The sequence below is a fragment of the Aethina tumida genome, chromosome 5 (assembly GCF_024364675.1).
Source record: "Aethina tumida isolate Nest 87 chromosome 5, icAetTumi1.1, whole genome shotgun sequence".
NCBI lineage: Eukaryota > Metazoa > Arthropoda > Insecta > Coleoptera > Nitidulidae > Aethina > Aethina tumida.
In genome coordinates, this window is record NC_065439.1 from 11,869,453 (window position 1) to 11,897,225 (window position 27,773).

The window sequence follows — 27,773 nt, forward strand, 5'->3', positions numbered from 1 at the left end:
GCATTATTGATCTCAATTCGGTTATGATAATTGTAAGTGAAAAAGGTTCATACACGTGTACATTAATTCAATTCTAACCATTTTATGGGTCGAGAGCATCACGTAAAAATGTACAGCGAATTAAGGTTAAAGGAACAAAGACTTCGAAACATCGGATGATGATAATTATTTTTAAATGGCTGTTTTGAAACAACATTTAATGGACCATAATCGCTTTGTTTCAAAATGAAGACGAACCTTTTTCTACGATTGCCCGTCTGCCAAAGAACGAATCCAGTTTTCCAACCCATCGAACATTTTGAGCCATCAACAAAAAAAAAAAAAAAAAAAAAAGACAAAGACAGCGTCAGAAAAAGAGAGAAAGAGAGGTCGAGATGGTGAAGAGAAAGAGAAGATTGTGCGGGGTCAGGTCAGGATAAATTGGAATGCTTGGCGGCAAGGTTGCGGAGAGGTTGCGAGGTTGCGCTGGGGGCCCGGTTCGTTGACATTTCGCCGCGGCGCGCGGTTATTCACCTGCGAAAGTTGGCGGCCCGACCGGGCCCGGCCGGCCCCACTTAGCGGCCAGCCCCCCAGATTCGTCGTGCGGGCCGTTTGGGGGAAAGGGGGACGGTTGGGGTGCACCTGGTGCCCGCTGCTCGGACCGGCCCGCTTCCACTACTGACCCACTGATCGAATGCACAATCACGATCCTTCTCCACACTCTTATTTACAACTTTACATTGTTTATACATGACGAACGTTCATTAAAATTGTCAATATTGTTAATTTTATATCTATTTTAACTAGTTACTATTATTAATAATGAAAATAAAATAATTTATTTGTATTGTTTTCATAGTTATTTAGTAATTAGCAATTCTGTAATATATATAATTAAAATAAACATGTTGCCCAAGAAATATAATTTCTCTATTTCTCATAATATGGCAATATTGTTTGAAGAAAATTATTACCATTTCTGTTATATATTTATCTAATAAATTATAATTTAAATTTGTTATTTTTTAAATTATTTAAATTATTCATTAATATTGTATTTCTAATATTTTATTCTAAAAATATTCTAAAAAATTATAAATTTATTCTTTTACATACTTTAAATGTATAAATTGTAGTTGAAGTGTTTTTTGAAATAATTTTTAATACCATAAAGTTATTAACACTTATTTTATTTAATAATATTGTAATTAAATAATTTAGTGTAAATTAGTGTAAATTTGCATTAAATTAAATAATAAAATAAGTATTTAAAATATTATAAAAATTGAAAATTTATTTTCTTAACATTAAACATGTTTTCCTTAAAATGATATTTGTAATTTATATCTAATATTAATAAATATTTTTAGGTTTAGGTTCCTTTATTTCATTAAATTTTAATTACAATATATTAAACAATTTTAGAAATTGTAAATTTATTTTCCTAGACACTTTAATAAAATTTTACTATGTATTTAAAATGTTATTTTTAGTACCATTCAGTATTACATTTAATTACATTGTAATCGAACAACTTAATATAAATTTCACTTAAATGATGTTTATAAAATGTTATAAAATTGTAAATTTATATTCTTAAATTTATTATTTACTTAAAATGAATTTTATAAATTATTTCTAATATTAATATATAGTTTTTAATTTTTTATTTAATTAAATTGTAAATACAAAATATTTTTTAAATATTGTGCATTTATTCTTTTAAATAACTAAAATAATAATAAAATTGTGTAATTAATCAATTTAGTATAAATTTGCATTCGAAATGAATATCGTAAATTATTTTTAATATGATTAATTAAAAAAAAAATATTTAATAATAAAATTGTAATGAAATTATATTAAAAATTTTTAATTGTAAATTTATTATTAAAATGTTATATTTTAAATGATATTTGTAAATTATTTCATATATTTAATATATTTAAGAATTGTACATTTATTCTTTTAAACACTAATAAAATGTAATTAAAATGTTATTGTTAATACCACTATTAAAAAAAATGGTTTATCCAATAATATTATAATCAAATGATTTAGTATAAATTTGCCCCATTCCAATAATTAAAAAAAATTAATTTAATTTCTAATGAAAGTATGTTAAAAATATATAAAAATTTTAAAATATTCTCCATTTTATTAAAATGTTGCTCTTTCAAATATTATATTAATATATTAATTATATTAGTATAATAATATTATTATTAGTAGATATTTTAATAATATATTGTTTGTAATTAAAATGAGTTTTGTAAATTATTTTGAATTCTTAATTTTTTATTTAATAATATACTTAAACTTACTTGTAAATTATTCTTGATATCATTATTTTTGCTTCTTTTTTATTTAATATATGCTAAAAATATTCATATTTTTAAAATTATTTTATATTATATTATAATTAAAATATATTTAAAATATATTTAAAAATAACAAAAATTGTAAATATATATTTTAATATCAATTTATATTTAAAACGGATTAAATAAATTCTTTCTTATACCATTATAAACTATATTAATATTAATATTTTGTTTGTAATAAAAATGACTTTTGTAAATTAGTTTTAATTCTTTAATACTTTATTTAATAATATACTTAAATTTATTTGTAAATTATTTTTGATATCTTTATTTTTCTAGATACCTTTATTTAAATACATTTATAAAATTATTATTAAATTGAATTATGTAAATATAATTATAAAAACTGTAATTTTAATTCTAACGCAATTTAAAAATATATATATTTGAAAAGAGTTTTGTAAATCATTCTTAATACCATTTAATTTCTTTAATTAATTTTTATTATTTAATACATTTTGATTCTAAACTTTTGTCTTTTAATTAATCTTCATAGACTATTATATATTTTGTACTTGAAATATTTTTTTTTTTCATATTTTTTAAATTACCTTATATTATATTGTAATTAAAACATATTTAAAAATAACAAAAATTGTAAATATATTCTCTTATACAGTTTAATATCAATTTATACAAATAAAATAAAATTTTAAGCTATTTTTTTTAAAATATATTACCAAAAATTTTATTATTTTTATTTAATTAATTTAATTAATGTTAAAAATAAAGTAAAAATGAATAAAAAAGTTAAATCTATTAATAAATCTGATATAAATTAAAAACTGTTTAAACAATAACATACATTAGCTCTACAATAAAATAAAAATTGTTAAATTATTAATAATAAAAATATTTTATTATTATTAATGTTTATCAAACTGTTAAGTTGTCGATGATTTTACTAATTATTTCTAATACTAATTTGTTTAAATTCTAATTATTTTAATAGTTTAATATAATATTTATAATAAAATAAAATAAAATTTTAAGCACAATCAAAATGTTTTTAATTATTTGCAATAATTTTATTTTTATTTTTTCATTTAATTAATTTGATTAATGTAAAAAATAAATAAAAATTAATAAAGTATTTTAATAAATCTGATATAAATTAAAAACTGCTTAAACAATAACATACATTATTTCTACTATAAAATAAAAAATGTTCAATTATTAATAATAAAAATATTTTATTATTATTAATATAATTCTAATTTGTTTAAATTCTAATTATATTTTAATAAAATATTTATATAATTATTTTTTATTTATTTGCAATAATTTTATTATTTTTTTATTTAATTAATTTGATTAATGTAAAAAATATGTAAAAATGAATAAAAAAGTTTCATATTTTAATCTCTTACAAATCAGAAACTGCTTAAATAATAACATACATTTGCTCTACAATAAAACAAAAAATGTTAAATTAGTAATACTAAAAATATTATTATTAATGTTTTTTAACTGTTAAATAATCGATGATTTTTGCAATTTGTTTAAATTTTAATTATTTTAATAAAATATTTATAAACAAACAAAGTGTTAAAGTGTTTTTAACTTTCTAACTTACCAACTAAAACAAATAACAAACACAATTTTCAAATAAAAAACTTCTAAACAATCAGTTTACCTTTGTAACATTTAAGGAATTGTCTGATAATCTCCGTAATATGAAACACAACATTAAGCAACCATTAAAGGTAAATTAAATTAAAAACACATATAAATAATATTAACACAAACAAGTATAATAAATTAATAAATGCAATAATATTCAAAGTAGGAAAAATCCGATTAGAATAAATATATATAAATAATATTAATTCAAACGCGTATAATAAATTAATAAATGCAATGATATTAAACATAGGAAAAATCCGATTGGAATGTGTCATATTTCTCTCAGCGACCAATTAATTAGACGATAATTCATCAAAACGTTTTAATAAATGACCGTTATTAAATGCAAGAAAACAATGCGTCGGAAAACACGTACTATAATCATGCAAAGCGCGCTAATAAATAATTAGACCCTCGCGTTTTATAATTAATTAACCCGTTTATAAACTGCCCGCAACAATTTAACTTTGTGGCGCCTGTGGAAATTTTTTTATACTTTCGACTTCATGTGGAATTTTTTTTCGTCGCAATTAGCTCATAGTTGTTGCAATCAGTTTCAATTAACACATTACTTTACGACACGGTTTTTTCACGCAAGTTGCGACGTTTGGCAACCCGTGAATTTTGTCAGTCGGTTGTTTTCATTTTAAAGTGGCCAAAACAAAACAATAATTGTCGAGATGTTTAATAAATCGCAAATTAGTTGAGGTAGTGTAGTGCGGAGTGGTGTGGATAAACATTCCGGATCGAATAATGTGGGTAATAATGAATGGTAACGTTTCAGTTGGCAGAAACAACGCAGTTTCATTTATCACTGTTAACCTGTATCGCATACCATTTTTCATATCTTGATTAACCTTTTCGAGTCAACGTAACAAGCCCATAAAAATTCATACGAAAATGCCAATGAACAGATAAATTATATTTGTACGTATTTCAGTTTAATATACGAACGAATTTTAATATGATTTTAAGTTAGATAATGTGCCGGATTTCGGTTGCGTAATGCGTGAAAAGCGAGGGACAAACGCTGATTTACCCTACCAGATTTTATGGTATGTTGTATGTTGTTTCTTTCGGACAGGACAAGATAGAAAGTCCATTTTAAAACGGTCGTATATTACGAATTATGTAAGATCATAATGCCTCTTTAATTACCATTCAACTCTACCATAAACACTATCTTTAACAAATAGTTTTGTAGAATATTTTTATTGTTTTAAATAAGTACGAAATTAAAAAAAAAATATATGAATAGGTTCATAAATTTTCTATAAATTATCTTAAAAAAACAATTGTGTTTACTCATAAAAAATTATATATAAACTAATTAATTTATTAATTTTTTTCTCAAATTAATTCTCTATTAATATTATATATAATTATGCTAATTTTATTTAGCTTTTACAATAGCAATAATAGAATAGTTTCATTTTGTTTCAAAATCTATAAACAGTTAATTCTTTATTAATATTAAATAATGTAGAAACTAATTGGTAATTTTATTTCAACTAATTTTCATTTGGCTTTTACAATAGCAATAATACATTACATTTAATTTAATAAAATGTTTAAAAAACAATTAGTTCTTTATTAATATATTAATATATTTCATATTAAGTATATTAATATAATAATATATAATTAAGCTAATTAAAAAAATATGGTTTTTTATAAATTCTTAAGTAATCTTTAAGAAACTCTTTATTAATAATAAAAATAGTATAGAAACTAATAGATTTTTATATATTTTTCTAAAATTCAACTAATTTTTATTTAACTTTTACAATAGTTAAAACAGAAAAATTTTATTTTGTTTCAAAATATATATATATAAAATCTTTAACGCTTAACTCTTTATTATTATTAAAAATAATGTATATAGAAACTAATTGGATGTAATAAAATTTTTGAAGTAATTATAATAATTTTTATTTGGCATTTACATTAGCTATAATATGTTACAATACTTTTATTTTGTTTCAAAATGAATAAAAATGTATTTTGTTTATAAACTTAATAATCTTTAAAAAATAACTCTCTATTAATTTTAAAAATAATACAAAAATTAATTGGCTTTATTTTTTATATAATTAAGCTAATTTCATTTGGCTTTTACAATAGTTATAATAAAACACTTTTATTTTGATACAAAATTTATAAAATGTATGAATTTTTAAATAAATTTATTAATATTAAGAATAATATTTAAACTAATTGATTTTTTTAACTAATTATTATTTGACTTTATATAGTTATACTAATACTTTGTTGTTTTTTGTTTCAAACTCTATTAAAAATATGAAATCTTTACAGTTATTTTAAATAAAATATAAAAAATAGTTTAAAAATCTACAAAAATGAATTTTTATAAACTTTAAAAAACAGTTAACTCTTCATTAATATTAAAATTAATGTCTATATAAATAAGCTAATTTATTTGGCTTTTACAATAGTTTTGTTAGAATACTTTTATTTTATTTCAGAATCTATAAAATATGTGATTTTTTTATAAATTCTTTAAATAATCTGTAAAAAACCGTTAACTCTTAATAATATTAAAAATAAAAAAAAGCTAATTGATTTTAATATAATTTTTCTAGAAATTAAACTAATTTTCATTTGACTTTTACAATAGCTGTAATAAAATACTTTTAATTTATTTTAAAATGTTTAATAAAAACATTTTTTTATAAATTCTTTAATTAACAATTAAAAAGAAACTAAGTGATTTTTATATATTTATATTTAATTAATTTTTTTAACTGATTATTATTTGACTTTTAATAGACACTTCTATTCTTTAAAATCTAAAAAAATTATAAACTCTCTAAATTGACTTTTAAAAAAACTCTATTAATAATGGAAATAATGTAGAAACTAATTGACTTTTATATATTTTTTACATAATTAAGCTAATTATATGTAGCTTTTACAATAGTTGTAAAAAAATACGTTTATTTTGTTTCAAACTCTATAAAATATATGTTTTTTATAAATTCATTAAATAATCTCTACTTTAGAAATTAATTGATTATTATTATTTTTTTTTTTTCTTATGAAATTAAATTAATTATTATTTGTCTTTTACAATAGTATAACAAAATACTTCTACTTTGTTTCTAATTCTATAAAAAAATGTGGATTCGTTACTAATTTTTTTAATAAAGTATAAAAATAATATGAAAACAAATTGATTTTTTATCTAAAATAAAAATTGGCTTTTATAATTTCATAGCTGTACTGTAATACAATACTTTTATTTTGTTTAAAAATTTACAAAAACATATTTTTTATAAATTTCATAATAGAATACTTTTATTTTGTTTCAAAATCTATAAAATACATGATTTATTTATAAATTCTTTAAATAATAAGCAGTTAAATCTAAAATATAAAACATAATTAGACTAATTGTTATTTGGCATTTACAATAGTTAGAGTAGTTGTTTCAAATTCTATAAAAAATATGAATTCTTTACTAATTTCTTTAATAATCTATAAAAATAGTATAGAAACTAATTTATTTTTATTTTTTTTATCTAAAATTATACTAAACACAATTTATATATATTTATGGTATAATAATATACTTTTATTTTGTTTCAAAATCTACAAAATATGAATTCTTTACAATTTTTTTAAATAAACTATAACTCTATAAATATTAAAAATAATAATAAAACAAATTAATTTGTATTTTTTACCTAATATTAGACAAATTTTTATTTGTTTTTTACAAAAAATATAATAGAATACTTTTATTTCTTTTTCAAAATCTATAACGAGTTTTTATAAATTCCTTAATGATAGTAGTTAGTAATATTAAAAATTCAATTAACTCTATATTTTACATAACATGTATACATAACTTCGAATTCTATAAAAAATATAAAATAAAAGTTTTTTTATAAATTCTGTAAATACTCGTTTGAAAAACTTTTCATTAATATTAAAAATAATATAGAAACTAATTAATTTTATATATTTATTTTTTAATTAAACTAATTATTCTAAAAATATAAACTTAAAAAAAATAGTATTTAGAAACCGTTAAACAATTTAAACAAAATAATTTAACTTTTTTAACATCTCTAAAAGTAAACCAATTTTATTTATTCAAAATATGTGGAAAAATGTTGTAAATTTTTATATTCCCTTTAAATAATTTCATAAATAATAGGAAATATTATATTTCTTTTAATTTATTATTTTTTTAATGACCCTTAAATAAAATATTTATTATATTTAAAAATACATAATTTCCGATCGGATTGCAAAACCTATAATTTAATATAAGAATAGTTTTCTAATACTACTAATTTAACATATATTAGTTCAAATCAATCAACAAAACGTGCCTGAAGCAACAAACTCATCCGAAGTCGCGCAGCCTTTCATAGTGCAACGGTGAGTGGAACCGTTTCGGTACCCGATTTAGCTGAAAGCATCGTTTTCAGCAGCAACTGGTTTCAGAGCGGCTGAAAGGAAGGTTGACGGACAGGAGAGTGGTCGCGGTGGCTGCGACGACGGTGGGGGACCCCCCCAACTACAACGATTACAGTTGCGGTTACGTTGAATACTGTTACGGCGGGTCAAAGACCTAGCCTTGGCTATGACTTTCTCATTCATGCTCCTGCCCGCGTCCAAGACTTTGCTCGACGCGCTCCTGGCCACTACTGCTGCCATTTACTGCCATTCCTGATGGCTGATACATTTATTGGCACTCTAGATTTTCTTAATTGTGACAGTACCACCTTAAAAATTGTTGATGTATTTTTGACTTAGAAAAATTTCTTAAATTCTTTAAAAAAATATGTGGGCTCTTCAGTTTTTCTTTTTAGCGGTACCACTGACGAAAGGAGGAAAAATGCAAAAAATAATAAAAAAATAAAGCGAAACAAAAGAGAGAAAGACGCCGAGACCGTTGACCCCGCGATCGAAACACTCCAAATATCACCTGGTGGCTGGAACGAACAGGCCAATGCACCGAACCACTGGAACCAACCCAGTTACTGTTACATCATACTCTGGCGGTGAAAAAAAAAATTGCCAAATATCCGATCTTGATCGAGAACCGCTATGCACTCGAAATACAGGCGTTAATAGATGGTTGGCAGAAACACATACACACAGACAAAGGAATCTAATTATGCAGATCGAAAATGGTATGGGTGCGATGGTTGTGGAATGTTTTTCGGTTTGGGAAAGGTTATTGTTCGCAGTCTGAAAAAATTTTGGACGGAACATCGGATCATTGGCAATGTATCGGCGATCAACCACCTGTGAGAGTGAAAGTGTATTGGATTCGGACTCCGGTCCGTTATTTCTTTGTATGTGATCTACACATCAAACCGTACGAATTTTTCTTTTTTTTTTTCTTTCACATGGAAATCTCCAAAGTTAGTTAACAAGATCAAATAATAATAATAATAATAATAATAATAATAATAATTTTTCAAAAATCTTTCTTTTATCTTTATTTTCCTAAAAAAATATCTTTTATTTCCATCTATTTTTTGTATATAGTAGAAAAAAACATTTTCAAAAATTAATATACATTAAATAAAATCCAAATTATTCTAATTCCAAATATTTTCTTTCCATTTTTACTATTTTCAAATTATTTTTCCTTTAGTATTTAAAAATCATAAAAATATTATGACAAAATACAGAGATAATTACTAAATATAATGAACATTATTATTATTAAATAAATGATGATTTATTATAATAATATTTTGAAGTATTTTCAAAAAAATAAAGTAAAACTCTAGTTTGACACAAATTATTGCTAACATTTTCAGCAACAAATATTCCTCTCTGCACTATTCAATAAAATAAAATTGCGAGACATCTTTAAGCTTATAACAATTAATAAATTACGAATATTTAGACAAATAATAAGAAATTCAAATTAAAATTGTTAATTGGATTCAATTTCATTAAATTAAAGATTTACCTAAATTGAAAGAAACAATTTCCTAAATCGAGAATAATATATTCCACTTATTTTACTTTTTCTTCATAATATTCTTGCCTTTTTAGTATTTAATAGTTATAATGAATTATAACTAAAAATTAAAATTACTAGTTGAATTCAAATTCTTTAAACTGAATATTTTTATAAACTGAAAAAATATTTTTCTGTTTTATTTATTTGTTTCTTCAACAACTCTTTTTCCTATTTAATAAACCAAAATAGCATTAAAAATACTTTCAAAAATAATTAAATCATTCTCAAGCATAAAATGATAATTATATTTAAATTATTTAAAATATACATGAAAAGAACATTTTTCTGTCTCTTATAACTTTTTTCTCTCTACACGATTCAATAAAATAAGAATGTAAGACATTATTAAGCTTCTAACAATTAATATATTAAAAATATTTAGATAAATAATAAAAAAATTAAATTAAAATTGTTAATTGGATTCAATTTCATTAAATTAAATATTTACATAAATTTAAAGGAACATTTACCTAAATCGACAATAATATATTCAACTAATTTTACTTTTTTTTCATAATATGCGTGCCTCTTTACTATTTAATAATTAAATAATAATGCATCATAAACCATAAAAAAACTAAAAATTCAATTTACTAGTTGAATTCAAATTCTTTAAATCGAATATTTTCATATACTGGAAAAAACATTTTTCTGTTTTATTTTCTTATAAATTATAATTTAAAAAATAATTATAACATTCAAGCATAAAATAATATTTAAATTTTTTAAAATATACATAAACAATAAATTGAAATGAACATTTTTTTGGCTCTCCACAATTCAAAAAAATAAAAATGTGAGATATCTTTATTCTTATAACAATTAATACATTATAAACATTTCGAAAAATAAAATTGTTAATTGAATTCATTAAATTTCTTTAAATTGAATATTTACCTAAATTGAAAGGAACTTTTTCCTAAATCGACTATAATATATTCTACTTATTTTACTTTTTCTTCATAATTTTCTTCATTCTTTACTATTTGACAATGAAATAATAATGTATTATAAATACTAAACAAAATAAAAATTCAAAATTTTTATAAACTGAATAAAATCATTTTTCTGTTTTATTTACCTGTTCCTTTCAACTACAACTTCTCCTTTTCCAAATTAATAAATCATAATATAATTATAATTACAATTAAATTTGTTAATTGAATTCAATTTCTTTAATAATATTCAATATTTACCTTAATTGAAAGGAACATTTTCCTAAATCAACAATAATATATTCTACTTATTTTACTTTTTGTTCGTAACATTCTTGCGACTTCACTATTTAATAATTAAATAATAATCCATTTAAAATTAAAAATTTAAATATAAAATTGATAGTCGGATTCAAATTCTTTGAAGAGAATATTTATTTATTTTTTATTTATTTACGCAGAAAAAAAATATTTTTTTGTTTTATTTACTCATTTCTTTCAAGAACAACTTCTCTCTTTCCTATTTAATAAATCATAATAATATTATAAATAGTTTTAAAAATAATTAAAACATTCAAGCATAAAATGATAATTACATTTAAATCTTTAAGCGTATATCAATTAATAAATTATAAACATTTAAAAACAAATGATAAAAGATTCAAATTAAAATTATTAATAGGAATCCTTAGAAGTTCCTTAATTTGAATATTTTCTTAAACTGACAATGATATTTTCCTCTTATTTTATTTTTCCTTCGCAATATTCATCTCTCTTTACTATTTTATAAATATTATCACATTAAAAAAATAAAAAAGTAAAATAAATTTTTATATATTTATATTATTTTTATTCAAATTGTTTAAACTGAATATTTTTACCACCTTTCATCCTTTTCTCTTTAATATTCCCATTATAAATAAATAAATAAATAAGGTATAGTTGAATTAAAATTTTGTGATTTCAGTAGAAAAAATCAGTAATTTATAAAATATTTAGCTTATAATTATAATCATCAAAAAAATAGTAATAATTTCAAATTCAAGAAAATTTTTTGGATTTCGTTTTTGCCTTTTCTGTTTATTTATAATTTCTTACACTATCTATAAAAAATGTATTCGTTAGATTTACAATAAAAAAAATAACAAAAAGTGGGACGGACAGGTTCGAATGAAAAATTGATCATAGGTCGAAAAAAAAATTGAACCATACCCAATTTGATTGAATAGTCATACCAGTTTTGTTGCTATGGGAATGTGACTAATTTTTTCCGAACTATTCAGGTCAATTTCAGTGGTAAAAAAAACGATTTTGGGCAACAGTCGAAAAATTTAATTATGCATCGGACATCGAAAAGTAATAATCGTCTTGAACATAACAGTAAAATTAGTATCGACATGTAATTTAATAATTTCCTAATTTACGGTTTGCATTCATTAATGGACTGTACGATGTGTAATTTCTCAAACCCGCCGTATATTTAACAAAAACACAAACACAAACACGTCCATTTCGACAGTTATATCACAATAATCATTATGAAAAAGAGATATTTTTATCAAGTTGAAAACCTGCTCCGGATAAAAGAGAAAAGTCGTATTTTTTAGGCACGACTGAAAATGGTATATAATCAATAAGCACACACACACACACTCAAAACACAACCTTTATTTCACTTTGGATTTTGGAAAGTTGCTTCCAATTGAAACACTCATTTTATAGCACCAATCACCATTGGTCATAAAAATTTCTAAAAGAGAATTAGTTATATTTTAGTTATTTGCCACAATGTTAGGCATAACTTTATAGTATATACCAACCCGACCGGGTCAACCAACGCATTAAACTCTCCTCTTTCAAGAATTTTATAAAAACTTTATTAAAATCTGTTCTTTTTGTGATACAAATAATTATTTTTTCGATTTGTTCATTATGATATTTACTGCTTTTCAATTTGTTTGAATTGTTTTATAAATCTTCTTCATTTCTTAATTATTATAATATATAATATAATTATATAATATTATATAAATTGAAAAACTGATCCGGGAAAAAGCAAAAGTTGTACCTTTTAAACACGATTGAAAATGGTTTATATTGTAATTAATAAGCACACATTCATTCAAAACATAACCTTTATTTCACACTGAATTTTAGAAAGTTGCTCATAAAAGAAAGACATATATATATAATTTCTCAAAGATAGTTGACATAGCCTTATATTTTATACCAACCCGCTACGTGAACCAACGCATTAAACTCTCCTCTTTTAAGAATTAATAAAAAATACTTTTTAATTTATTTGATTTATTTTTATAATTCACTTTTTATTTTTTAGTTACTAGTTTTACATAATTTACTCTAACAGGTCTACCAACGCTTTAAACACAGCTCTTTCATCAATGTCAAAACTTTAACAAAATCTGTTTTAATTTCACACTGAATTTTGGAAAGTTGTTAAAAAATCTAAAAGAGAACTACTTTTGTTTTTCAATTTTCATTAAAATAGTAGACTTTATTTTATATTTTATAGCAACCCGGCAACGTCAACCAACACATTAAACTCTCCTTTTTTAAGAATGTATAAAAACTTTAATAAAATCTGTTCTTTTTATAGTTATATCATATATAAATAATTGTTCTCTTAATTTGTTTGTTATGATTATTACTGGATTTCAATTTGTTTGAATTGTTTTTATAAATCCTTTTTATTTTTTAATTATTAGTTTTATATAATTTACTTGATAAATTTTTTAAGTTGAAAATCTGCTCCGGGAAAAAGAAAAAATTCTATTTTTTAAGCACGATTGAAAATTATTTGTAATTAATAAGCATAACCTGTATTTCACTCTATAGTACCAATTCTAAAAAAATCTAAAAGAGAATTCCTTTTATTTTTTAATTTCTCAAAAATAGTTGACATAACCTTATATTTTATATCAACCCGCAACGTGAGACAACGCATTAAACTCTCCCCTTTTAAGAATGTTTAAAAACTTTAATAAAATCTGTTCTTTTTATAATTGTTCCCTTTATTTGTTTCTTATGCTGATTACTGTTTTTCAATTTGTTTAAATTGTTTTCTGGATCTGTTTGTTAGAATAATTACTACTTTTTACTTTATTCGATTTATTTTTATAATTTATTTTTTAGTTACTAATTATATAATTTACTTCATATTTTAACCTGCTCAAGGGTTACTGAAAATTGTATAAAAGTAATGATCATGTACATACAACATATAACCTTTATTTCAAGTTGGATTTTGGAAAGTTCCTTGCAATAGAAACATTTTGTAGCAATGTCAATAAAAAATTTACTTTTATTATTTAATTTTTCAGAAAATAGTAACTATAACCTTACATTTTGTGCCAACTCGACCAGATCAACCAACGCATTAAACTCTTCTCTTTTAAGAATGTGTGTTTTTATTTCAAACTGAATTTTTGAAAGTTCCTAATTAATTATAAAAAATTCTAAAAGAGAATTACTGTAGTTTTTTAATTTTTTATAAAATAGTTGACATAGCCTTATATTTTATACAAACCCGGCAACTTCAACCAACGCATTAAACTCTCCTCTTTTAAGAATGTGTAAAAACTTTACTAAAATATATTTTTTTATAATATAAATAAATGTTTTCTTGATTTATTTATTAAGATAATTACTGTTTTTCAATTTCTTTAAATGGTTTTTGTATTTTTTTTTAATTTGTTTTATATAATTTATTTTTTAGATATTTTTGTCAAGTTGAAAACCTACTCCGGGAAAAAGGAAAAAAAATTCTATTTTTTAAGCACTATTGAAAATTGTTTATAATTACTAAGCACACACCTTTATTTCACTCTGAATTTTGGAATGTTATTCACCATTGAAACACTCATTCTATAGTACTAATTCTAAAAAATTTTAAAAAGAGAATTCCTTTTATTTTTTAATTTCTCAGAAAATAGCAGACATAACCTTATATTTTATACCAACTGGGCAAGGTGAACCAACGCATTAAACTCTCCTCTTTTAAGATTGTATAAAAACTTGAATAAAATCTGTTCTTTTTATAATTATGCTCTTTATTTGTTTCTTATGAAAATTACTGTTTTTCAGTTTGTTTGAATTGTTTTCTGGATGTGTTTGTTATTACTTTTTAATTAATTTGATTTATTTTTATAATTTACTTTTTAATTAATATTGGTACGTATTATTTTTATTTATAATGTTCCAGAATATGAATATTTGGTAGTGAATATTTTGGCACACTGTCCAATGCAGCGGGTCGATGAACCGGCGTCCGACAAAATTAATTTGTAAACATTGTAGTGCCAATATGTAACAGAAAAATCGACTATCGCCGCATACTGGTTTACGTATTCCTTAAGGGGATTGAATTTTAAGTGGACGAAATACGAAAATCGTTTCGCGTCGCCGCATTTAATTTATTCCAGCGACGATCGACGCTCCATTACGAAACCGCCGAAACTTTTCTTTTTTCCAAATTTCTTCCCGCCGCCAACCCGGGGACGTTTCGCATCCTTCCCTACCTACGTCGCCGGTTTCGCAATCGTCCGTGATCCATTGCGTGTGCAGACCGGCGTTACAAAACGCACCGAATTTTGTAACGCAGAGAAATGAGTGAGAAGAAAAAAAATGGCTTATCAAATCGATCGGAACAGTTCGTTGAACCTGGAGAGGCCCGTTTTGTGGTACGTCTGGTCGTTGGTCTGACCCAACGCGCACCCAAAGCGTTTTTTTTATTATTTTGCTTTCGCATTTGAGTCATGTACGGGTCCCGAAATCGTTCATCTAGTCCAAATGAAAACAACGTTGACCCAGGCAATGTACGAACACGTTCCACCCATAAAACGAATGCAACAGTATCTTTTGTTTATGTTAATTCGACGGGCAACGATCGCCTGCTAATTTCGTGGTTGTTGCATTTTTTCTTTTTACGCCACCACTGAATCGGTTTGGTGAAAGAGACCGTCTCTTAGAGACGTGACACGTTGGTGCGTAAGCCTTAAAATTTGTGCGTGTCCCTCGAGGCGTAACGAATTAATATTCGTACTCTTGTACCAACCTACATACCAGTTTTGATCCAGCGTCCGAAATTAACTTAACGTAATTGAAATCACATTTACCAAAAAATGTTGCAACATCCGTCTTTTTTTTTTAAGAGAATGGGAATTGTTATTAACCATCACGTGATAATGAGTTTGATACATTCAGATGTCAGTAGATTTTGAAAATGTTAAGCCTTTTTTGAAATAACTTCCAAAAAGTAATTTGTATGCAAATTGAGTACATTGTCCCGTTACAAATAGTTCCACAACTAGATGGAGAAAAATTTACTTAAGTGTTTTTTTAAAATGTCGTTTGCCGCAAACCGCATTTTGATATCTCAGACCGTTACTTCGAAAAATTTGGTATTTTTTGAAAAATTGTATCGAGTTTTTTATTTTTTTATTTAAACGAACGTTGAAAGTTGATTCCCTCCAAAAAATATATCTTCTTAAAATTTTGGTACAATTTAAATAGTTTTTTAATTTTAAATAAAAATCATAAATGAATATGTTTTCAAAAATGTTGGAAATAATTAAGCTTTGCATTTCTGGTAGATTTCGGGAAATAATTGTTTAGAAACCATATTTTATAATATATATATGATCAAACAAATTAATTAATTCTAATATATAAAAATATATACTTATTATATTAGTATATATTAATATATACTTTTTACATCACATATTTTGCACATTTTCATTATACTTGAAATGAATCCAAATAAAATCATTTTGATGTTTTTGAAATACATATCTAAGAAAAAAAATTGGCATACGTAGTCTAATTATTATTATTTTTTTAAAAACAAAATGTAAAAGCTTATGACAGATTCTTTATTATTACTGCATTATTTAAAATATTATAAAATATTCGTTCAAAATTAAATTTCGAGATATAGTAGTAGTATAGAGAATTTAACTGATAATTTGTTTTGTTTACGTTTTTAAATATTTTATAAATGAATCTATAATATAGACTCATAATAAAAATATTAATTTTTTTATAAAGTATGAAAAATTTTAATTTTTTACATATTTTCCTTATTTTTGAATAAAATCAAACAAAAGTTAAAGTAAACTATACTTAATTTGTCTTTAAAATGTGGAGAAAAAATCAAGTTATCTAAAAATATATATTTTATTTTTAATACTATTATAATTAAATGGGAATTAATATTACCATTATATTAATTTTGGTAAATTCGAGATATTTAATAATATACTAACATAAAATACGTAAATGATATTTTATTTTATCTAAGTAAATTTATTTATATTTTTGAAATTAAATCAAATAAAAGCTGAAGTTAATTATTATTAACATTATATTAATTTTGAAAAAATTTGAGATATCTAATAGAGTACGTAAGTGATATTTTATTTTATTTAAGTATATTTATTTATTTATATTTTTGAAATTAAATCAAATAGAAGCTGAAGTTAATTATTATTACCATTATATTAATTTTGGTAAATTTAGAGATATTTAATAATATACTGGCATAGAGTACGTAAATGATATTTTATTTTATTTAAGTTTATTTATTTATTTATTTATTTATTTATATTTTTGAAATTAAATCAAATAAAAGCTGAAGTTAAATGTAATTAAATTTGTCTTTAAAATATGGAGAACAAAATCAAAATTACTAAAAATTTATATTTTAATAATATCATTATTACTAAAAAAATTTTATCCATATTAAATATGAAGAATTAGTTTTTTTCCATATTTTTGAAATTAAATCAATCACTGGCTGAAGTTACATGTAATTAAATTTGTCTTTAAAATGAGGAGCACAAAATCAATATTTCTAAAAATATATAATTTATTATTATTATTATTATTATTATTATTATTATTATTATTAGATGATTTTTAGCTAAGATATAACATTTCTGGTAAATTTTGAAATATTCAATATTATTGTGGGAGTTATAGAACACATGACTGATATTTTATTTTTTTGTTTATAATAATCTAATTTTATCATTGCATGATATAATTACTAATTTTAAAAATCACCTAAAAAATACCATTTCCCATATTAAGCATGAAGAATCAGTTGTATTATTATTAAATGATTTTTTGCTAAGATACTCCTGGTAAATTTTGAGATATATAATATTGACGTGGAAGTTATAATTTTATTTTAAGCATGATAACATATAATTACTAATTTTAAAAGAAATTAATAATATATTTTTAATAAAGTCACCTAAGAAAAATACTATTTTGTATATCAAGACGAAGAATCACGGTTTTTGTATAAAATATGTTCGTTAATTTTTAAAATAAATCAAACGAAAGTTGATGCTAAAAGTATTTAAATTTGTCTTTACAATGTAGAGATGTCAAGATTTTTAGAAATATATAATTTATTATTATTGTTATTATTATTATTATTAAATGATATTTAGCTAACATTTCTGATAAATTTTGAAATAAAGACTATCAAAGTTCTCGTATAAATTATTTTCTTTATTTTTGAAATTAAATTAATGTAAAGCTGAAGTAAACTATAATTAATCTTGTCTTTAAAAATCGAGATATTTAATATAGTTGAGCTTTGTCAGAATTTGTCTTTAAAATGTAGAGAATAAAATTAAAATTTCCTTTTAGAATATTTTTATATATAATTTATTATAATTATTATTAAATATTTTTAACTAAGATAGAATTTCTGGTAAATTTTAAGATATTTAATATTGTCGTCATAAAACACGTGACCGACATTTTATTTTCTATAAAAATCAAATTTTACATAAGTATGATATAATTACTAATTCAAAAATAAATTATTAATATATTTTTAATAAAGGCACCTAAGAAAAATACTATTTTTCATATCAAGAATTACAATTTTTGTATAAAATATATTTGTTATTTTTGAAATTAAATCAAATGAAAGCTGATAATAAAAGTAATTAAATTTGTCATTAAAATGTGGGTGTTTATTGTTTTATTAAATGATATTTACCTAACACATCTGGTAAATTTTGTGATATTTACTATTAGAGTTATAGAGGAGGTAACTAATATTAAAATTTATGTTTTTAAAAATAAAATTTTATGTGATTAATTATGACACAATTAATGATTTTAAAACAAATTATTAATGTATTCACAGTTTTTGAATAAATTATTTTCGTTCATTTTGAAATTAAATTAAACGAAAGCTGAAGTAAACTGTAATAAATTTTGTCATCAAAAATCGAGATTTCTAAAAATATATAATTTATTATTATTTAATGATTTTAACTGAGATATAATGATATTTCTGGTAAAGATCAAGATATTTAATACAGTATATAAAACATTAAGAACGTAATTGATAATTTATATTTTAAAAACCGATATATATGACATAATTGCTAATTTTCTTAATACATAAAACATACATAAAATTTTAGTATAAAATAAATATTTATTTTGATAAAAAGGCTGTATTTATTCTATGTATAGCACTATGATAGATGCATATTTTTAGCCTCAAAATGAGCTTAATCAAGTAAAAAATAATTGTAAAAAAACTTTTTTTTCGTTCTTTTTTGTGATTTTTAATGCAAAAATTACTGTAATTATTAGATCGTATAAGATAAGATGTGTCCGATAATATTTGCTCCACAATTTAAACAAAATCAGAGCAAACTCCCACCCAAAATACCGTTTTAACAGATAAAAATGTTCCTTTATACATTCAAATTAACATAAATAAACATAACTTCAACAAGCACCAACGTGCATTTTTAAAACACAAGAACTAACTTTAAAAAACTATCAATATTTTTGACTTCTTAGGAGAAGCTACGTGCTGTTTTGTGCGTTTCCGTCTAAACTAATGTTATTGGGCTACAATTAGTTTAATTACATAACAGGTAATAAAACGGTATCGATTCAATCGATATAACCAACATTTAATTTCGGGAAATTTGCATACGTGAGATTTTTGACGTGAGTGTGATATCTACACAAAACGGTATATTTTACGGAGTATTTTTTATTAGAAATCATGTTTTTGGGTCAATTTTCGATATGATACCATTCATATTTTCATTGTAAATGGCACTAAAAATGTGTGGAGGATATTAAAGAATTTAAAAATGAGCTAGACGATTTCGAAACAGTTCAGGTCAACGACACGAACTTTGTTAGAAATTACATTAGAAATTTTGTCAGTTAGCAACAGGCCTATTACTTTTTAAGTAGGATGTTTCAGCGTCTGATCAAATTTCACCTCAAATTTTATCAGCTGGTTAGAAAAAACGGCGAATTCCAACAGAGAAATGAACCACTTTTCTTAAATATCATTAGTTTTATGTGGACGTACTTTAACATTTACACTATGGATATGTAATTATAGAAATATGATCGTAATTATTTGTTTCATTAAAGGTTTTTCATATATTAACATTTAATCGTAAAAAATATTGTTCACGACTTAAATTAAAACCATTAAACGTTCAGATGCAGAAATAAATCGAAAGAGAAAAATCGTGTTAAAATTTTCTTAATTCATTCGCAAGAAATAAAGGTAATTAACACAGTTTTAAGGCGCTGATTAGTTGTGAATGGTAGAAGATAAATCTAGTCGAAAGGATACTCGTATCTAAATCGGACGATCTGAACATGAACAACCTGCATTTTCTGAACTATTTCGACCACGATCGATATTTAAAACGTAACATTTACTTATCAAAAGTTAATTTATATAAGTATTAGGTACCGGAAAACATAATGTTTAAAATTACATAACTATCTTAGAAATAAATTTTATTAAAAACAGAATAATCACCATTAAAATCAACAATTTTTAGACAACATTCTACCAGCTAGTTCATGCCACAAAAAGACCATCTCGATTTCTTGGAATTCAAGCAAAGTTTGACCTCTTCTTCACAATAAAACCGTTAATTACGTAGAAAATTGGACAATACTAAAAATAAACAATGGACTAGATGGTGGATGAGGTAGAACTCTTCATTTAACATTTTGAAGCTGTCTTTGAAATTCTAAATTATTAACATGTAGAAGCAAAACGGTTTTTTAATCTGCTAAAAAAGCTTGGCTTTGAGTAAGTTTTTCATGAACCTTTTCCATTTTCGATCTGTAGAGAGATTCATTGATTCTTTGACCTCTTGATAATTCGTTAATATGAAAAAATCTACGACTAATCCATCATTCAATTAACAAAACTGTTCCATCAAGTTTACCAGCTTCAACTCGTCGAAAATTATTATAATCAGCCTATTTTTTATCGCATGTAAGTGTACGAGCAACAAAAGGCTCATTTGCGTTGTATCCAAGAGAAGATTGCAATTACCAAAAGCCTAATTTTGTCGTATCCATTTAATTTATGTGGAATTCATTTGTCTTATACTTTAATGTAATTCATTGCATGAAGCTTTTTTCTAATGGTTGATTTATCGCTATTTATTGACCGTCCTATTTTCATGATGATTTTGCATCAGATATTGCTTAATTCCATCGTTAGTACAGGTTTCAGGATAACCTTGAAGTTGTTCATCTTCATGCATTTATTGCCACTTTCAAATCATCGAAATCGAATGTCTTTATCACTTCTCTATGATATGTTTCTGTTGTTTTAAACTGAGCTGTATAACTTTTAACCTAAAAAAGTAAATACAACGTTGGAAAAAAATAAACAGCATATTTTAAAAAGCTTTCAAACAACATATACAGTTTATTACAAATACAGTGGTGGCTAGAAAAATAAGACATGTAACTATTTAATGTTAATAAGGAAATACAGTCATAATATTTTATATATATTTAAAATAATTGTACTATATTCTTTCTACAATTATTCTTTTTTACTCATTTCAAATCAAGTTCTAGTTAAATTAAATCTTAAATAAAATAAATGCTCAATTAATAAATAAACACCTAACCTAACCTAACCTAAAGGGGAGGCATAGATTCAACAAGATATCGGTAACGGTCATTTCAAATTAATTACAATTTGAATTTCAGATCATTATCATACGTGTAATTGCTAAATTCGGGATTTCGAAGCATGTGTAATTTTTACTTGATAACTCGAATATTTTACTTATACGAACTAAACATTTCACACATAAGTTCATAAGTCGAATTTTTCCTTCCTCAGGTAAACTCTTCGAGGTTTTTTCTTCAATTGATTATAATAATGCCGGAAACTCCTATATATTACTTTATAGAGTATTCATATACATCTTAAACTCTAATTTTTGTTGTTTTTTTTTCAATTAAATGTCTTCAAGAAATCCCTACAATGGTAATGGTTATATTTCGCTACTAGACTTCGTGTGTGAAAACCTACAGTGGTGGAAGAAAGTATGAAATATTTTAAAAAACTGGATTTTTATCCCTTGAGATTTTTCATATCTGATGTAATGGTGTTAAACAAATTCACTAGTTTGTGTTTACCGTCCAGTACACTAATATTGCCACCCATCGTTTTCTGTTTAGATCTTTTTGTCGGATACGTTTTTTGAATTGCAAAAAAAGTATGGAATATTATTTTATTTGAGCTTAATTGTTTCACGTAGTAATGCTCGTTTACTTTTCACGTGGCAAACAGTTTAAATATTACTCACAGAACGGTGTCGAAGATCTTGTCTGAATTTCGCACTCAAGGTGGTGTTGAAAATCGACGCAAGCCAGGCGTCCACGAAAAATCGCTACCAGGATAGACAGAATTATAAAAAGGCTCCCCCTCAAAAATCCTAGCAAAACATCAAGACAAATCACGGAGGAAATTTCGACATAATTTAATCAAGATATTAGTAGGAGTTCAGTGAGAAATCGTCTTATTGTTGCGGGGCTACATGGCCATGTTGCGGTTAAAAAACCACTGTTATATATATAAAAATGGTTGATTTATTGTTAATTTTTTATGAATATCAATAAAATATTCCATACTTTTTTCCAGACCAAATTAATGTTTTATTAATAATGAAAAGTAAAAACGTGTGCAAATAATGATCATTGTGATTAATGAACCGATCTTGCAGTAAATTAAATTTGTTCAGATTTGCAATAGATTATAAAAAAAATATATTAAGTATCATTTGTAACAAGTAAATAAATATTCCATACTTTTTTTCATCACTATGAAAATGTTGATAAAGCTATTATGGAATGGCTTAACCGTAGCTTTTTTTGAAAATGAAAATGAACATTTTTTCGTCAAACTGACTTTTTGCATTAAATTAAAAATTTTACATAATATAATATTATTTTTATTTTTTTTTTATTTTATTTTACAGTATCTTTTGTAATATTTAGCTTAAATGATATCTACATGATAAATACACATTATAATTTTCTACGTATGTATTTTACTTAATAACTCGAAGTTTTGATAATTCAAATTTTTATTTGTACGAATCATGGTTCGAGTTATTAAAGTTCTACTGGGTGGACCAAAAAATTCGACTTTTTTTTTTCTTTTACTTCCGAGACTGGAAAATTGGTTCTAGGGCAACTTTAAAAAATGCTTTTTAAAAATAAGCACTTCAGTTTCACCGCAATTTTCCATTTTTTTTTTCAGTTCCATATGGCAAAATCCACATCTCGTCACCACAAGGCCGTACAGAAAATTTCTGTTTACATTTCTTATAGGAAACTAAACGCTTTACAAAAGGTATCTTACAATTTTTTCATACCTCTTGCCGTTTAAAAGATATCTGAGGTCAAATTTTGAAGAATTTATCTACTAGTTTTATAACCCGTATATAAATAAATATTATAAAACGCGCAACATATATATTTGTAGAAAATTGAATGCTCTAGAAAAAAGGTCTCTTGTGATTAATCGATTACTCTAACCATTCGCATTCGAATCCCAATAGTTTAATAGTTTCTTAATAAATATGAGACTGAAGAAAAAATTAAAAACTGACATGGGGAGGAGTTTCCTATTAAAATTAAGAGCTCATCTTTGGAGAGTATTTTTTGGCCTATCCTCCACTGTGTACTAAAATTTTTGTGGCGTACTTAGAGCCAATCCAGATTCTATTTTACTTAGAACTTAGATTCATTCTGGAGAATAATTAATATACAGTACGAAAAGAGTTTGATTCATCTGAATTTTGAAAGAGACATCATGTACAATAGAGACAGTCTCCCACTATGGGGCAGATATCTACTGACTCTGTATGCATGATGTCTCTCTCAAATTTAGACGGGCCAGGCGCTTTTCCTTCTGTGTATACATATATAAATATACATATGTGCCAACTTTAATTTTGTTAGTATATACTTTTCTGATACCAATGAAGACTTGTTCATTCTGTAGACATCTGATTTTTTTACTATTGTATATTTCAATTAATTATTTTTTTATTTACCTAGAAAACAAGAAAGGATTTTGTGTACTGATTCTTCCAGTTTGTCTGTACAATTTTTTTTATTTGTTATAACCTTTTCTTGTTATATTTTTAAAAGAGGGTGTTGTTTCATATTTGTTATTAACACAGTAAACCATTTTTCGGAGGTATCTTAAATTTTTAGCAATTATTATTTCCCTTTTCTCTGGAATGCAATGTTCATAATATAAATCTTATTAAGAATAATTTCTTATTATTAAGAGTATTGTTAAATAGTGAGACTAATCGTAAATATATTTGAATGTGCTATTTCTTGGGTCGACCAAGTCAGAATAATATATGAGTTTAATGTTTGTAATTTTTATATTGTGTATTAAAAAAAACAAAATTATATATAAAGTATTAAGATATATTTTATAAACTGACTCCATAAAAATTGAGTTAAATCCTTTTATAAAATATATTACAAAATGTTTCATTTAAAATTTTCAGTAATATAAATAAAATATGACATAAACAATTTATTCAAATAAATCACGAACCAAAAACATGAATTTCTTTTTCTGGCACCTAATATACCCTATAACACATTTTTCGCCATTTTCTATATTTTATAATCAATTTTTTAAGCGATGAACTTTTCCGGCGCATTCGCCACATTTCAAAACTTATACCAACAATTTTTTTAAATAACGAAAGTTTCATCTTCTAGAACGGCTTCCAAAAATTCTGCTAAATTTCTAAGAAACGATGCATTAACATTAGTCCATTCTAAAGTTGCAACAGACTAGAAAATGTGCGCAATAAATTCTCGCAAACCATACAACAATTCCAAGAAAACATTAAATCCAAAAATAGCGTTGCCAAAAATAAAATTGCAGAGCCCGAACATTGTTGTGCAATTTTTGGCTGCGGGCGGACACCGGACACAAAACACATCTGCAACAATTACGAAATCGCAAAACCAGCTTTTTGCGACACTGTTTTGATCACTTCAATAGTTTTATTTAATGCAATAAACAATTTGTATACTGGTTCTGTTAGTTTCGGGTTTGACATTTTAATTCGGCTCTTTTTTGACGATTCCGACGTTGTCGGATTAAAAAGCGGTTATTAAAGAAAGGAATTTAATTAAGCGTGTGGTTTTGTAAAAGTTTTATTTTTAATTACATCTTAATTATGTTTAATTCGTATGATTTTGTTATGAAACGTTTTGGACTGTTACATCACCACTAAAACCTGTCCAAATTGAAAATTATAAACTTACAAATTGTAATTTTGTTGTTGTATAATAATTCACGTATACAAGATAAATATTTTAAGCATTATGTTGATTTTTAGGTGGAATTGGACTTTGGACTCGAAACGACACAAAGAAAGATAAATAGTTTAGTGTCAAAAATTGAACTCGTATTAAAATTTGACGAGCCGTTAATGTAAAATAGACAAGTTGCCAGTTGGTCCACTAACCCACTGACTACACTAAAATCACCTTTTTTCAATTCCCACTACTAATTTTTGGACGAGTTGAACGACCTCACCTCCAACCACAAAATGTCGAAGAACTTTATCCAGTTACAAAAAGATACATTGTGAAAGGACAATATTTATTATATGCTGTCTTACATTCTCCTTTACAATACAATTAAGATATGTTTGAATTGCTTTTTTACAATGCTCAATGCACTAAAGGGAAGATTCAACAATCTAGATTTCAATCTCCAATTTTACAATTAAATAAAGCGATAATTGACAGTACTAATGTCACTGTCATCAACATAAAATCAACGCACCACAAAATCGTTCCATCCCAAAACCATCCATCATGTCGACTCCACAATTCGAAGAGGACGATTTGTCAACGAAGCTGGACAACTGCTTCATCAACGCGGGCTTGAAAACATTGTGGGGACTGTTTTTGGGAACCGGATACTCTTTCCTGTTTTACAAAAGGAGTAAGTGGCCTATTATAGCCGGAGGAGTGATTGGAGGAAGTTTGGCTTTGGTGGCGTTGCAGGACCAGCTCAATTTGATGTTCAAAGGGAAACCGGATCTCGTTCCCGAATACGGTACACCACCAACAGACACAGACGATTGCCACAAAGAGTGTCAGTGAGAGATTTTCCCAATAAATTATTTCACATTACTGTTTTGACTCGTTTTTATTTTAAACGGAGGCTGTTTTTAAAAACGGGTGTCAGTTATTAACCCAATAAACACGAGAGCCCCATAAAATTGATTATAGAAAGCAGGCAGTAAATAACATTTAAACAAAATTTATACATTATAGAAACGGTCGATTTTATCTGACACTGTTACATCAAATTTATTGGCTTCCTATTAACTGACAGACCGATCGCATATCCTGTTACACACCGCGCTCCAAATTGTTTATTGTAACATTGTATGCAGATGCAGTTTTGATGCTGGAGAATTACTGCTATGCTAATTTATTGGAGACCTATTGGTTTACTTTGTGAGTCGCGTGGGCCCGATCATTTTTCTTATCTGCCGTTGTGAGTTACCGTGTTCTATTTATGGATCTCGATCCTTTCAGGTTAATGGTAACGTGTCTGCGTTATCTCGTTATTTATTACGTTCCTCAGCTTCGATTATGTGTGTGCTGCATCTTGTCGAAAAATCGCTATTGCTAAAAGAGTCCTGCTAAAAGCTAATACCAACGACCTTGCAGTGCATTGAACCCAATTATGCACACACACACACACACAATCTACAAACTACATACTTGGGATTATTATGGCCAGTTCGTACTCGGATAATAAAAATGCACGTGCAATTCTATTTATGTGTGTGTTTGTGCACGTGACTTTGTTGTTTATTTGACTTTTTGTTTGAATTATTTATGTGGTACTATTGTCATTATTTCTTAAGTCTATTCTTAATTGCATAAATATATTTAATTTTACTTTAAAAATCAAAAGAGATAAATTTTATATTTGTTTATTTATCTGTATAAATTATAAAATTAAAATTATGTAAATCACTTACTAAATAACCACAGTATAATATTAGTATTAACTATTTTTATTATTCAAGGTTCTTTTGCAACATAATACAGTTGAATCCACTCGTAAAGGTCGCTTATTATAGACAATTTTTCAAGATCTTATACTTTTACAAATTCGAATTTATCAGGGGAGTTCCCTTATTTCTTTATGAGTGGGTAAGCATAGAGCTCCATGTTAATTAACTGATTAATAGAAAAAAATATTTATAACAATGAAACCAAAAAGAATATTATAGACTTACGTATTATATTTATTTTAAATTTAATATCATATATTATGGACTTGTATTTTATGGGCTTATGTATTATATCGATTAAAAATAAATGGAATATTCAAGTTTTCTTGCAAAGAGATGGTAGACATCAAATACTTTATTTTAATTTTAACATTTACATAACATTTATTTCAAG

General features: G+C 24.3%; 1 protein-coding gene across 2 annotated transcripts in view; it reads right to left on the minus strand.

Moving 5' to 3' along the window:
* LOC109593892 (cytochrome P450 306a1) overlaps positions 1–27,773 on the minus strand; it is a 65,796-nt gene that overhangs the window by 31,997 nt on the left and 6,026 nt on the right. The window lies entirely within an intron of this gene.